The sequence below is a fragment of the Sphaeramia orbicularis genome, chromosome 4 (genome assembly GCF_902148855.1).
Source record: "Sphaeramia orbicularis chromosome 4, fSphaOr1.1, whole genome shotgun sequence".
NCBI lineage: Eukaryota > Metazoa > Chordata > Actinopteri > Kurtiformes > Apogonidae > Sphaeramia > Sphaeramia orbicularis.
Window position 1 is genome coordinate 46,141,669 of NC_043960.1, and position 13,619 is coordinate 46,155,287.

General features: G+C 40.6%; 1 protein-coding gene across 1 annotated transcript in view; it reads right to left on the bottom strand.

Annotated features, from left to right (window-relative positions):
• Positions 1-13,619, bottom strand: part of agbl4 (AGBL carboxypeptidase 4) — a 460,789-nt gene that overhangs the window by 260,209 nt on the left and 186,961 nt on the right. The window lies entirely within an intron of this gene.

Sequence of the window (13,619 nt, forward strand, 5' to 3'; positions counted from 1 at the left end):
AGTTGGGGTCAGGGGGTCAACTCACCGGCGTGCTGAGCTCACCCAATAAGCTTTATGCCGCTGATGGTCGAGCACCCAGACCCTAAAGCCGGTGCTGTATTCTGCACAGCATGCACAAATGAAATGCACGGGGCTGACATGCACATTAGAACAAACAGAAGGACGAGCTGTTGGGGAGTTTGTCTGATGTCGCACTGGGTCCCCCCATAGAAACATTCTACAGTGTACATGGAGGCGGGGGTGGGGGTGGGGTGGGGGGTGTCTTCTGCCTACAGTAAAAGCAGCCACTGACTTACAGTACAGTAATCAGGGGACTGTTGGCTGCAGAAAAACTGCAACGCCTCACCTAGTTCATTATAAGATGACACAACCAATTTGTACCTCTGCCTGCTGCAATCGACCAAATCTGGCCTGACAACAGCATTTAGATCAGAGCGCTCTCAGGGAGGGCTGCGCTGACATGCGTACCCAGCCTGTAAAGGGGAAATGAAGTGCCTTTTTAATTCTGCTCCCGGCAAACATAAAACTGTCCAGGTAAGTCATTTGTGGGTTGAATGGAGAGCCAGAAGCAAGTTACCTCTGTGTCGCAGTACTCCTCCCTCTCTTTTTTTTTATTAGTCTTTTTTTTTGCTATGTGGAAAGCTACATAAACACACACTGTTGTGTATCATCACAGCTCAAACCCAAACCCACACACATATACACAAACCCACTCTCATCCTTATCCTCATCTAGAAGATTATTAATCTATTTGTTTCATTTTGTCCCATTATTTCTCCCACATAATCCTCTTCCCCTTCCTCTGGCAGCATACTAATGAGTTTCTGTGAAAGGAAGCAGCTCGTGCTGTTGATTGTTCTGACCGGCGCTGCTCGTTTCTCCTCCATCTATTTCCCTGGTTTGTCCTGCAGTAACACTAAGGACTCAGAAGGAATAGAAAAGCAGAGATGGAGGGAAGGGCACCATTTCATCTGCTGAAACGGGACTTAGAGATCACTCCTCTCTCTCTCTACTTATTTAACCCTTTAACCCCTGAGACATTATTTCAGGTAAACATGCTGCTGTGAATTTGCGTCTGTAGAAGTGTCCTAAAAGCTGTTGTGAGTGTTTCTATTCCTTATCCTCTGTGGTTTTGCTTTACTGTGTGTTTTAGGGTCAAAACAGGGTGGAATAACAGAAAAAGACAACAAGAGGAATTTAAGTTTTACAGGTTTTTACTAAATAAGGCACCCAGAATGTACATCAGTAAGAGATTTAGGATGTTGAACATGAACTGTGAACTGGAACACACTGAACAACAAGTAGCTGAATGTTGTCCCAGCAGTTTTTAGCCTGGCCAGCCATCTGGTTTTCTTCATGTATTCAATACTGAGAGAACAGTCTGGAATTGGACCAGTTGCTGTGAAATATGCACAATCTATTCTATACTGAACCAATCACAAGTCCTGGGGGCGGGTGTTTCGCAATGCGTCAAATGTACCAACTTCTTTTTGTCACAAGTCGAAGTCAGTTCCAAGTCGGCAAATCTCTTTACAACTGTTGTCGGTTGTTTACTTGATTTGGAAAAAGGACTGAATTACAGGCTACACCCTGTATTCTTAAGTTTCTCTAACAAAAGCGGTACGCCTGTCTTATCTGTGTTTGGTTTACTCGGCGCCTGTTAGTCCCGCCTTCATATTTGGATTCAAGCCCCGCGTTTCCAGACGGATTTTTCATTAAGAAAGACTGATAGCTGGCCAGGCTAAGTAGTTTTTGTTTTGGGGCTCTTTTTTTCTAAATCAGTCCAGCTGCTTTTTGGCACCTGGTTGAACTCCAAAAAGCAGTTACACAGTCAAAACATGGTAAAAAAAAAAAAAAAAAAAAAATCAAGGAAAATCACAACAACACTGCAAACAACTGTAAAAATAAAAAAAAAAACAACAAAGAAAATGGTGTAAAAAAAATAAAAAATAAAAAGCCCAAAGTGTCTATTTGTATAGTGCGTCGGTCCCACAGACTGCTCTGTGTTTTGCCCCCTGTTCCACAGGTGGCAGGGGGAGGAAAGAGTATGTCTATAGAAAGAACAAGGTCTATTCTATCAGCATGTTTTGAAATTTTTCCTAGTGAGCAAATGGTTGAATTTTTATGAATATTTAAAATAAATCATACATTCAGAATGCTCACCATAGACACGTCAGGGGTTAAAGGGTTAAGACATCCACAGAAAGGTGGGAAAAGGAAGTATTTACCATAGAACCTAAAAACCACTTCAGCTTTTTGGCTAGTGTTACCAAACCACTTCCACAGATACATCAGGTACTCTCTTCTTCGTCTTCCAAATATCCTTTTGGATTCATACATGCCTCCATTTCCTCTCTGTGGTTTGAACTGGTGACAGATAATTAGGTGAGTATGTGTGTCTCCCTTTCTCCTGTGCAGGGTTTTTATTAAAAGATTTTTGTCTGTCTCCCTTATCGCACAGACAATGTTGACAGAGAGGGAACATCATATATAGCATTTTCTTAATCTAAAATCGTATATGAAACCCATAGACTGTCAGATGATTCCTACAGTACAAAATGTGGTTGAGAGCAGCAAACAACGCGTGGGATCTTTTTTCATTTTTAAATTAAATGCACATACACAGACTCAGGCAGAGAAAAGGCCGCAGGCAGCGTATACCAGTAATAAAACCACCTTAAAGTATCTCCTCAGAGCTGTGAATCTGACAAAGATGGATGAAAGAAGACAGTAAAGCTACTCTGGTCTCTGGAGGAAGACAGTGAATGTGTAAATTCTGGGCTGTATTTCCTTTCATTTAGCCTCACGTTCAACAAGTATAATCACACTCAGATGAGCAAAGTGGGAAATAAGTTACACTGAAAACTAGGTATGAATTGCTTGCAATACAACTCAACAGCTACAAAGGGAATAAATTAATTCCAATACATTGTGTTTTAATACTATACAAGCGTTTCATTTTTGTATCACACCACTGAGACACTGCATACATTTGTTGCTGCATTGTGTTGTTGTTACACACTTGTGATTTTTCTTATAACAGCACAAAAACCCATTTACAGAAAAGTAGGTATTTTTTTCTTTTTTTTTTTTTGATTAAGTAAACTGTAATTATATTGTTTTCTCATTCATTTCCACCTGTATGTAAATGACCAACTTAATACTACTTTGTAAATATGACCAAATGTAGATTTTGACTAGTGTCACATCACATTTCTTTTTTATTACCTGTTTTAATCATTTCTGAATCGACAACACCAATAGTTGCACTTTTACAAGCGTAACTTGTGTCCATTAATGGTGTTTCCCAGACTGGACATATTCCTTAGTTTGTGGTGATGGTTGTCTGATTATCCTCTTCATGATGTCCATACATTGTCAGTAGTAGACAGATGTGGACTGGAGATAGGACAGTCTAAGACCAGGACTGTGAGACTGTGAAGACACACTGTTGGACCTGGTACAGACTTCAGGGAAAACTGTCTCTGTAAACTTCAGTGTCTGCTTTCACATCAGCAGTTCCTTCACACATGTGCAGATCAGACATTTGGACACTGATGCAGCCCCAGACCATCACAGATGCTCATTCTACACCTTCCATTGGTAACAGTCTGGATGGTCTTTTTTCATCTTCATCAACGTTCATCAACATCTGCTTTTCCTCAAAACAAGCTGAAACGTGAACTATGTTTGAGTCCACCTAAGACGAGCTCAGGTCTAGAGAACGCTCAGTGGCATTCCTGTACAGAACTGATACAGTTCTTCTTCCTTGTGTAATTCAAGTTCAGGTTATAATTCTGGTTTTGGTGGACTACAGTGAGTGACATCGGTTTTCCAAAGTCCTGCTGAAATCCAATGTCTATATTCATGACAGAGGGCTGAGGTTTCTCCTGCGCTGCTGCCTGATGGCCGAAAGATGTGTACAGTCTACTCTCGTTATACCGCCAACTTCCGTTCACGGCTAAATTGGCGGTATAGCGAAAATGGCGTTACAACGGGTTGCGTCCATAATGTGCATGTCTTTACTATATGATGTCTATGCTGCCTCCGTTAACCCGTTCTAATTGCATTTCTAAATAAATCTTGATTCTGTTATGTTGTAAGGGATCATTTAAAGTGGGGAAACATTTTAAGCATTATTATACTGTGTCGGGAAATGACACCCCATCATCTTGAGGCTTTGGCTTAATCCCACGTCCTCTTCCCGACATCCTGACCTAGTGAGTGTTCTGCGATAAATGAACGGTGGCCGTTCCGTAGACCTACTCGTAGCTTGTCGCGATCAGCGTCTGGCGCGTTTGTTTCAGTGCATTGTTAAAATTTATGTGTACTCGATGGCAATCACGCTGGCGGTATAACGGTCGGGAAATCAATGGTATAAGTGTTGTTTGTGCATGGAACTGGGCTGGCGGATGGCGATAGGCGGAAATGGCGGTAGCTAATGGAATAATGCATTGGGGATTTTTGTGCAATGGTCTTGGTCGGCGGTGAGCGAAAATGGCGGTATAACGGCGGGCAGTTTAACGAGAGTAGACTGTATATTCAACAGTACCATCCACCTTTGGCTTTTACGCACTCACACTTCACCGGACTCTCTGAACCATGTTATGTACTGTAGACAATCAACGACCAACACTGGTGGAATTTTTGAGTTTAGAAATATTCTTTTTGTCCTGGTAGTTTAACATATCCTCCATATTTAGCCATCCTTGTACAGAATAATCCTTTGGTGGGTGTTCCTTCTACGTCCAGTCATGATCCACCCATTACCTTGGAACAAAGGAATCTCACAGAACAGTTACTTATCTTATTTTGTCTCATTTTGTCGCTGTCTTTAATTTTTTTGTTTCGAATATCAACATTTAAAACTAATACAGCAAGGAAAAACAATATAAAAAAGGAAGAAAAACATATTCGAAAAGGAGCAGGATAAAGTTAAAGTTATATATTCCCGCTCCCTTACCCTATCTTTTTTACTGACCATAAATTCCCATGTCAGTTCCCCAAAGTAACTAAACAAATCTTATACATATCAAAATAAATTCTAAGGATGCAAAAAACATGAAAATGCTATACATATCAAAAATAAACCGTCCATTTCATAGCATTATTACATATTAAAAATAAACGTGGACGTTAATTAAAAAAAAAAATGTATTACAGGCATCAACATCTAAATTTCTCTATATTTACAAAATACAATTTCAGCTGGTCTGTGAAAACACTGAACATCTTGTATTTGTACTTTTGTGATCTGAATTCTAATTACATTTTAGAAAATAAAGGAAAGAAGTAAAGGAAAGGGTGGGGGCTGGGGTCGTCCATTTGGAAATGAATTGTTAGTCTCGGTTTTATTGCTCAAATTACCCGAGCCAGTCCTTGTCCTGTTTGCCCTTAATTAACAAGCGTTCAATTCCCCTATTAATTAGCACAAGCTATTAGCTATTTTACATCACTCTTCATTAGTCGACAATTAAAAAGGTCTATTATTAAAAGACACGCCACGTGGATAATTGTGCAAGAGGCTCAGTGGCGGCGGAGGAGAGAGGGCGGAGCCTTCACTGTGGTTAGGGCGGAGTCTGAGAGATTTACTGTAGTTCAGCTTCAACCTTAAACACTGTCTCTGTCTAGTTCTCACACTGACGCTCCGTCCTCATGAGAGACACCCCCCACACCCTCACTCCGTCACATAGTCACTGCATTCAGTCTCAGATGCTCTGCTTCTGTACACGACTTAATGCCATTTGTCAGAACTGAAACAGCAAAATATACAAAATATAAGTAGTGCGGTTCATCTTCTGCTCTCTGGGTCGGTGTAGATGTCTTTAAAGAGCACACGCTACAAAGACAGACAAAGGTGAGCAGGAAGAGTGGTACAGAGCAGTGTAGGGAATCCTCTGGTTTTATCTCCCCCTGCCTCCCCTCTCCTCTCCCTCACCCTCTGCCAGGGCTTAACAAGTGGCAAGGGAGGCAGGCAGGCCAGAACAGCGCTGATTGACAGAACAATTACCGCTACACACACCCCGATGGAGAGGCAGACATCACCAAATAGAATTTCACCATGCTGTTGCATCACGTGCTTACAGCAAAGATTTTAGCAGGAAAACAAAATTGCCCCAGCTGACTGATTGACTGTCTGTTTTACGGACACAACTGCTTAAAAAGCACTCTTCTGTTTTTTATACGGCCTTCCATAAAAAGAGAAGAAAAAAGCATTTACCCTTGATCAAGGTTGGCTGGTTCTAACTTTAGAAGCAATGTTTGGCAACCCATTTCCTCCAACTCTGACTGTTCATCTGTTAGCTCAGTTAGAGGTGTAGCTATTTTTATCCACACACCTACTGACTGACGAAGAAGTGGAAAGTTAATTAAAAGAGACAGCACACATCAGAACAGTTCCAATATCATATAAATCAAAGATTTAATAAGATGGGAATTATGTGAGGACATGGATTAGTGAGTAAGAGAAACAACAATGTCAAAATTGCAAACAAATAGATTTCATTTAAATTAAACACTGTCCATAAAATGTCAAATGAGGTGTTCCCTTGGAGTCATGACATCCCCTCTGACTTTTAATAAAGATCAAACTATTACTTTTGGATTAGGTTAATTATTATGACAAATGCTAAATAGAACAGACATAACTGGGAGATATTTTTGTTTTATAATAACAGTAATTCGAGTTTCAGTCATGTTTTCAGACAAAACACCCCAAACAGATCTAATCGCAGCCTCTAATTTTCCACTTGTTACATTATGACTGTGTGGAAACTAATCATTATTAACGAAAACCAGTGAGTGGAGGTAGTCTAAAAGGGGACTCAGTTTCATAAAGTGCTGTCTCTGTAAAAGGGTCGATGTTCTGCTATTCGTCCTCTCCCTTCACTGCATGAAGCATCTGTTGGGTGATGCAGTCGGTCTCAGGCAGCATGGTGGCCATTACCCCACCCCACTGCATTCTGGCCTCCAACAGCTGCATTACACCACGCTCCCTGACTTTATAATTAGCTTATCTCACAAAATAAGTATGCCAGGCAATTCTTTGCTCTAACAGTCTAACAACCAGCAGACAGCAGGGAGTGTGGTTGGCACCTATAGTGTCACTGAGGGAGCCATTGTATCCTACAGACTCGTACAAGAAAATATGGCTATTTTTGTCTCCAAACTCTACTCTCTCATACACTTTCTTACCCTTTTTTAAGCTTTAACTGCACTGTGAAATGAAGCTCCATTCTGTCTGTCTCTGTTAAAAATCAGTGACCACTAAATGTACCGTACCAATTCTGAAATTTTCAAAGTAATAAATGTAATGTATTTTTTAAAGAAGATTTTATTTTATTCTGCTACTTCTTAACCATATAGAAATATTCTATAATGTCAAGTTATGAGTTCATTCCAGTGGTACTTTAATATTAACTACAACAAAGCATTAAAATATAAAGCAGCCTATGTGTTACAGTGAGTAGTGCGTGGATATTTCTACTCTTTGCTCATGTATTCAGGTGTCTGGGAATACAATAAAAACCACCATGAATGTGTCATAGACTACAGTAAACAATTGGACACATTAGTGCAGGGACTCCAATTTGGAAGCCTTGAGTCTGGCCATCGCCATCTTGGTTTTTGAGGCCAGGAGTGATCATATTTGAACACTACTGGACTGATGAGGTGCTAATGCTAAGGGTGACATATGTAAAAAAAAAAATAAACAATGACTACAAAAAATTTAAATAATTTGTATTTTTACTTATGCACAGAGACAAAGAAAGCTAATGTGGTCATCATTGCAGCCTGCCATTGGCCCTAAAATTTAATTAGTGTCATCAATACACAGGATCGTTCACCAGCAGACTTACATACAGTCGCGGAAAAAATGATCAGACCACCCCCTGTTTTCTTCAATTTCTTGTTCATTTTAATGCCTGGTACAACTAAAGGTACATTTGTTTGGACAAATATGACAACAACAAAAATAGCTCATAAGAGTTTAATTTAAGAGCTGATATCTACCCATTTGCCATGTTTTCTTGATCATAACCACAATCACTTAAGTTCTTACATCAGTATACTATGGCATTGCACTGCCTGACTGTAGATATGTCGCTTACAGGTGCATGACTCCGCCCCCTGCCCTCCCAGTCCGACAGATTGAGAAGATGGGCAATTTATGTAGGGTCCACAACGATTATGCTTTCATGGGGCCGATAATTGATGGTGGTGCCCCTACTCTACTACTGAGGTGCAAACATGTCATGGCTTTGGGGTCTTTGAAGGGAGACCAAAGGCTGATCCACTGAATGGAGTCCAATAGGAAAAGTGGCTCAGATCACTGAATAAGCAATCATTTTGTGAATACTGTTGATTCTGTAAGTCAAACATCTGTGATGGTTTTTTCTTTTCCATAGACTTGCAAATTACAACACCACCTGATAAGATCTAATTTTACCTAAATTACCATTTTGTGAGGCCCATTTACAGTACGTCTACAGTCTGTCATGTAGCTGAACCACAGAGCAGACTTCATGTCTCAGTTTTTTTCAATATCCTCAAACCCAAAGATAAAAATAGATTGTTTCTTAACTATCTTTACTGCAACAAACTGCAACTTTATTAACTTATAAAATCTAATTCTCATGAGAAAAATTATTAAACATGTCATCAAAAGAATATTTGTCTCTCATCATTGACCACCATTCATATTTTTCCTGAGGTTCGCTCCCACAGAGTGGCTGGGACTTCACCTCTCTATTACATTCATATTTCCTCAGTTGCATCACTTTCAACCTGCAGTTGTTGCACCTTGATGTCTTTCCAATGTCACAAAGCAATGTGTTACCTTTTAATTAGATTATCTCTCATTATATATCAAACATGAACCTGTAGATGTGTCTAAATGTCAAATTATGCAGAAACTCCAGGTCTGCTGCTCTGATATCTCTCAGAACAGTATCTAGAGGCTGAATGGAGGCATGAAGCCAAAGATGGGTGAGACAGCAGCGATGGTTCCACCTGTAGCAGTGAACGTCCTGCAGGACTGTAATCTGCCGGTTGTCTCTGAGCCGACACCAGCCAAACCCTGCAGACTCCAGCACCGAGTGATGCCGGGGCCCCAGGACATGAGGCACCTGCATGGGCAGATAAAGCCTTCAACTCCTGGGCTAATACTGACGATTCTTTTGATAAATACAGACATGGGGGAGGAAGGCAGGGGGAGTAATCTTTCCCTCTTCCTGTCTACCTGTCTTGGTAATCTCTGTTTCTTGTACTTTGTGTTTTTCCTCCTCTGCCCTCTCTCTCTCTGTTCCTTCTTTATCGTGTCCTGTGTGAGTTTGGATCAGACAGGCGAAGGCTCTCCACTTTCTGCCTTTTTATTTATTCCATATCTGTAACTGTCAAAAAGAAGATTGGTACTTTAGGAGCTGTCTGGGCTTTGTTGTGCTCATGGAAAGTCAAATAGAGGAGGTTGTGTTAAAAGCATCTTGACCACTTTGTGAGGACACAAACAGTGTCAGCTGTGGTCTTGGAAGCACCAGATAGTTGAAACTGGCTCTATAAGTGCTTCAGACATGATGTCTCTTCAATGGTACAGTGCTGAGAGGAATGTTTAAAGCAGTATTAGCCTGGGGAGGAAAATGTAGAGGGCCTCAGAAACATTACCTCCTGCTGTGTCTGTCACTTAAATACCTATTTATGAGAGCTTACTGGAACATAAACATGACCGGGGATGCATGATTAGCATATTAAGAAAAGCTTTGGGTCCTAAATGACCCAGAAAGGCTACTGCTCAGATTAACACCTCAGACAGATTACCTCAAAGTCAGGACTATTCAGAAAGTGACTATTTTTTTCATAATGAGCTACAATAATTACATGGCACGAGTGTCAGTTAAATTTCCAATGCCTGTTAAAGACACAGTAATATAGCATATCTCACCATCAAGTACAGAACAATTCTTTATGCTAACTAAAGGGACTATTAACAACATCACACACATGTAAGATACTAAAAGAGTGGCTGATGGAAAACAGTTCACAGATATTAACCAAAAATAGGAAAATGGAGATGCATACTGTAATTCCACATGAAAAGAGCCATCATCCAGAGAGGAACAAAGACTAAAAAACAGCCCTAAACAGAAAGAATGTTCGTGATTCCCTCATGTCCTCATGTCACATCACAATTTATTTTCATTTCTGATCAATGCCTGGAAGGAGGAGACCATACACATGTACATGACTGTTCAAAATACTCAAAATGGACTCAAATCAGTGTCTGCATACAGAATTGTCCTTCATTTTACTACATAATACTCATCATCTTGCTATTATTCACTTCAACTTCCACCAGGTAACCAGTCACTCATTTTAAGGTAAGGATTAGGTTTAGTAAAGAAGAAGTGAAAGGTCAATATTCATGTATTAGTCTTCATTTGAAAGGGAATACCTTGTAGTTTCCCCTAAATATGAACCATTAATCAAAGAAAAGAAGGGATATTAATGTTAAAAGCTTTACTGCTAAGATGATGACCATTATTTCCTACCCACCGTCACTGACAGAGAGGCAAAGGATGGAGAAAGTGACGGAGAGTCACCATATCAAAATCATAAAGCATAATCGCAATAATATTAGCAAAAATAGTCACATTTTTATGTAATGCTCCCTGTTATAATTATTATAATTATTTATTTATTTTTACTTTTGATGTCATTATTTTTAACCTATTCCTTCTCTTAAATGTGAAGACAATATGTTAATCATTTTATAATGCCTTCATTCCGCCTTATTTTGAAGACATACAATCAATCAATCAATCAATCAATCAAAGTTTATCTATATCAGGGGTGTCAAACTCATATTAGTTCAGGGGCCACATTCAGCTAAATTTGATTTGAAGTTGGCCGGACCAGTAAAATTATAATATAATGATATATAAATAATGTCAACATCAAACTTTTCTCTATGTTTTAGGGTGAAAAAAGTAAATTACATTATGAAAATGTTTGCATCCACAAACTATCCTTTCGAACAATGTGAATAATGTGAACAAACTGGGAAAAAAAAGTGTAATTTTAACAATATTATGCTCCACTATCATATCATATTATTTACACATGTATATTATAATTTACAGGTCACAGTGGATCCACAAATACACAAAACATTTAGTAGCAGGTGGAATATTATTAAAATTTCACTTACTTCTCTTAAGACATTTCAGGTTGTTCATATTTGTTCAGGTTATTCAGATATTTTTGCAATTTTATACTTTGTTTTAGTGTAAATAGATGAAAACATTTACATTTACAAAGAGAAAAAGTTGGAGTATTTATAGGTTATTATGACCCACTTGTGATTGAATTGGTCTGAATGTGGAACCTGAACTAAAAGGATTATTAATATGTTAGTGTAATTTTTGCATTTCACAAATTCATTCCAAGGGCCGGACTGGACCCTTTGGCGGGCCGGATTTGGCCCCCGGGCCTCATGTTTGACACCTGTGATCTATATAATACTTTACAACAAAACAAGTGGTCTATGGATCAGACTTTGACCTCGTCTATGGACTGGTCTAAGGACTGGTCAATGAACTGGTCTATGGACTGGTCTACGAATTGGTCTATGGACCGAACTATGAATTGGTCTATGGACTGGACTAAGGACAGGTCTATGAACTGGTCTATGGACTGGTCTACAGACCAGAAAAGTCTGGGATTCGGACTCTAGGTTTTACTCACACTTGCTGATGCCAGAGGTCAGAGGTGACTGTACACATCATTCATTCATTCATTTTCTGAACCCGCTTTATCCTCACTAGGGTCACGGGGGTCGCTTGGAGCCTATCCCAGCTACATAGGGGCGAAGGCGGGGTACACCCTGGACAAGTCGCCAGTTCATCGCAGGGCTGAACATATAGAGACAAACAATCACTCTCACATTCACACCTATGGGCAATTTTGATTAACCAATTAACCTATTAATGCATGTCTTTGGATGGTGGGAGGAAGCCGGAGTACCCGGAGAGAACCCACGCAGACACGGGGAGAACATGCAAACTCCACACAGAAAGGTCCCACCCCCCGCCGACTGGTGTTGGAATCGAACCCAGGACCTTCTTGCTGTGAGGCACGAGCGCTAACCACTGCACCACCGTGTCTCCACTGTACAGATCAGTTCAAGCATATACAAAGACAAGAGTAATTCAAATAATCACTGATTACAACCAGAAGAACATCTATGGACACACACCAAGTCAAACCGTGAAACAGATAAGTGACAGCAGCAGTCTATCTACCCACCCACCGCTTCAGTAAGTACACCTAGTACTAGCAGGGTGTGAGTATATGGACACTGAAAGAACGTCCAAACCCATGGACTGCCCTTTCATTCAGTTCATTCATTATTATTTCATTTATTACCACACTGTGTATTTTAACAGATTTGTTCTAAGATTGCCATTGATATACAGCAAAAAAGAAAAAAAGAAGTTGAAAAAAAAAATAGTAAGTGAGTGACATAACTCTGGTTCACAGCGTCCTCCTCATAGTGGCACAGAAACTATAAATGCATTCATCTGAAAAATAACACCAATTTTATATTAAGAGCTTGCCAGATTCACTGTAAATAAACGGTTGGCAGGTTGAGACAACGTTAGCGTTTCTAGCACAGTGAAACAAGACACATCTGAACTAGCACAACAGAGGAACTCTGAGTGCAAAGTTGCAACTACAGACTCCAAACAGACAGCGAGGCAGTCGAGCAGAGCTGCATCATGTTGCACTGTGCCGTATCATAGACAGCAGTTCATCTTTCCTGTCTACAGTGTCGTGCCCATTGTCTATTCCCATTAGCCTGCGACCGTCGTGCTACGGTACGGTCGGCGTGGGGCTATGCTAGCAGACGCAGGCAGCTCAGGGTGGCAGATGCCTGGCGTTTCTGCCGATGCCCTCCATCAACTGATGACAGATGTCAGGGCTCCTCTTGGACGGCAACACTTCATCACCCTACCCTGTTCACCCTCCTCGCCCCACTGGATACACCAGCCTGTTTGGCAGACGCCGCACCCCAACGCCGCTGCACCGGACCCACCCCTTCTTTCCTGCCACACCTTCGTTCACACACACACACACACACACACACACACACACACACGCACACACACACACACACACACACACACACACACACTTCTGCATCCATCAGTCAACTGTTATTACATCAGACACCCGTCATACCGGCAACCAATGGATCACATGCTAATGCTCCCAGACGTATCCACTCAGGAAATCTAAAGCATCAGTCTTTAGGGTGAATGTGAGTGAGTGACTGAGTTCGTGCGTGCGTGCATGCGTGTGTGTGTGTGTGTGTGTGTGTGCGTGTGTGTGTGTGTGTGTGTGTGTGTGAGGGGAATGTATGTGTCTACGTTTGGGTCAGAAAGAAAAGTTTTTCAAAGTTGCAGATACTCTGTTATCCTTGTAGTGACCATGGCACACACTCTTTCTTTTACATATAATTATCAACTCGCTTAACAGCAACTATTGTCAAGTACCAGTGCTGGAATTAAAGTAATTTTATTCAAACAGTGTACTAAAACACAAAAGTGAGGTACTTGTACCTT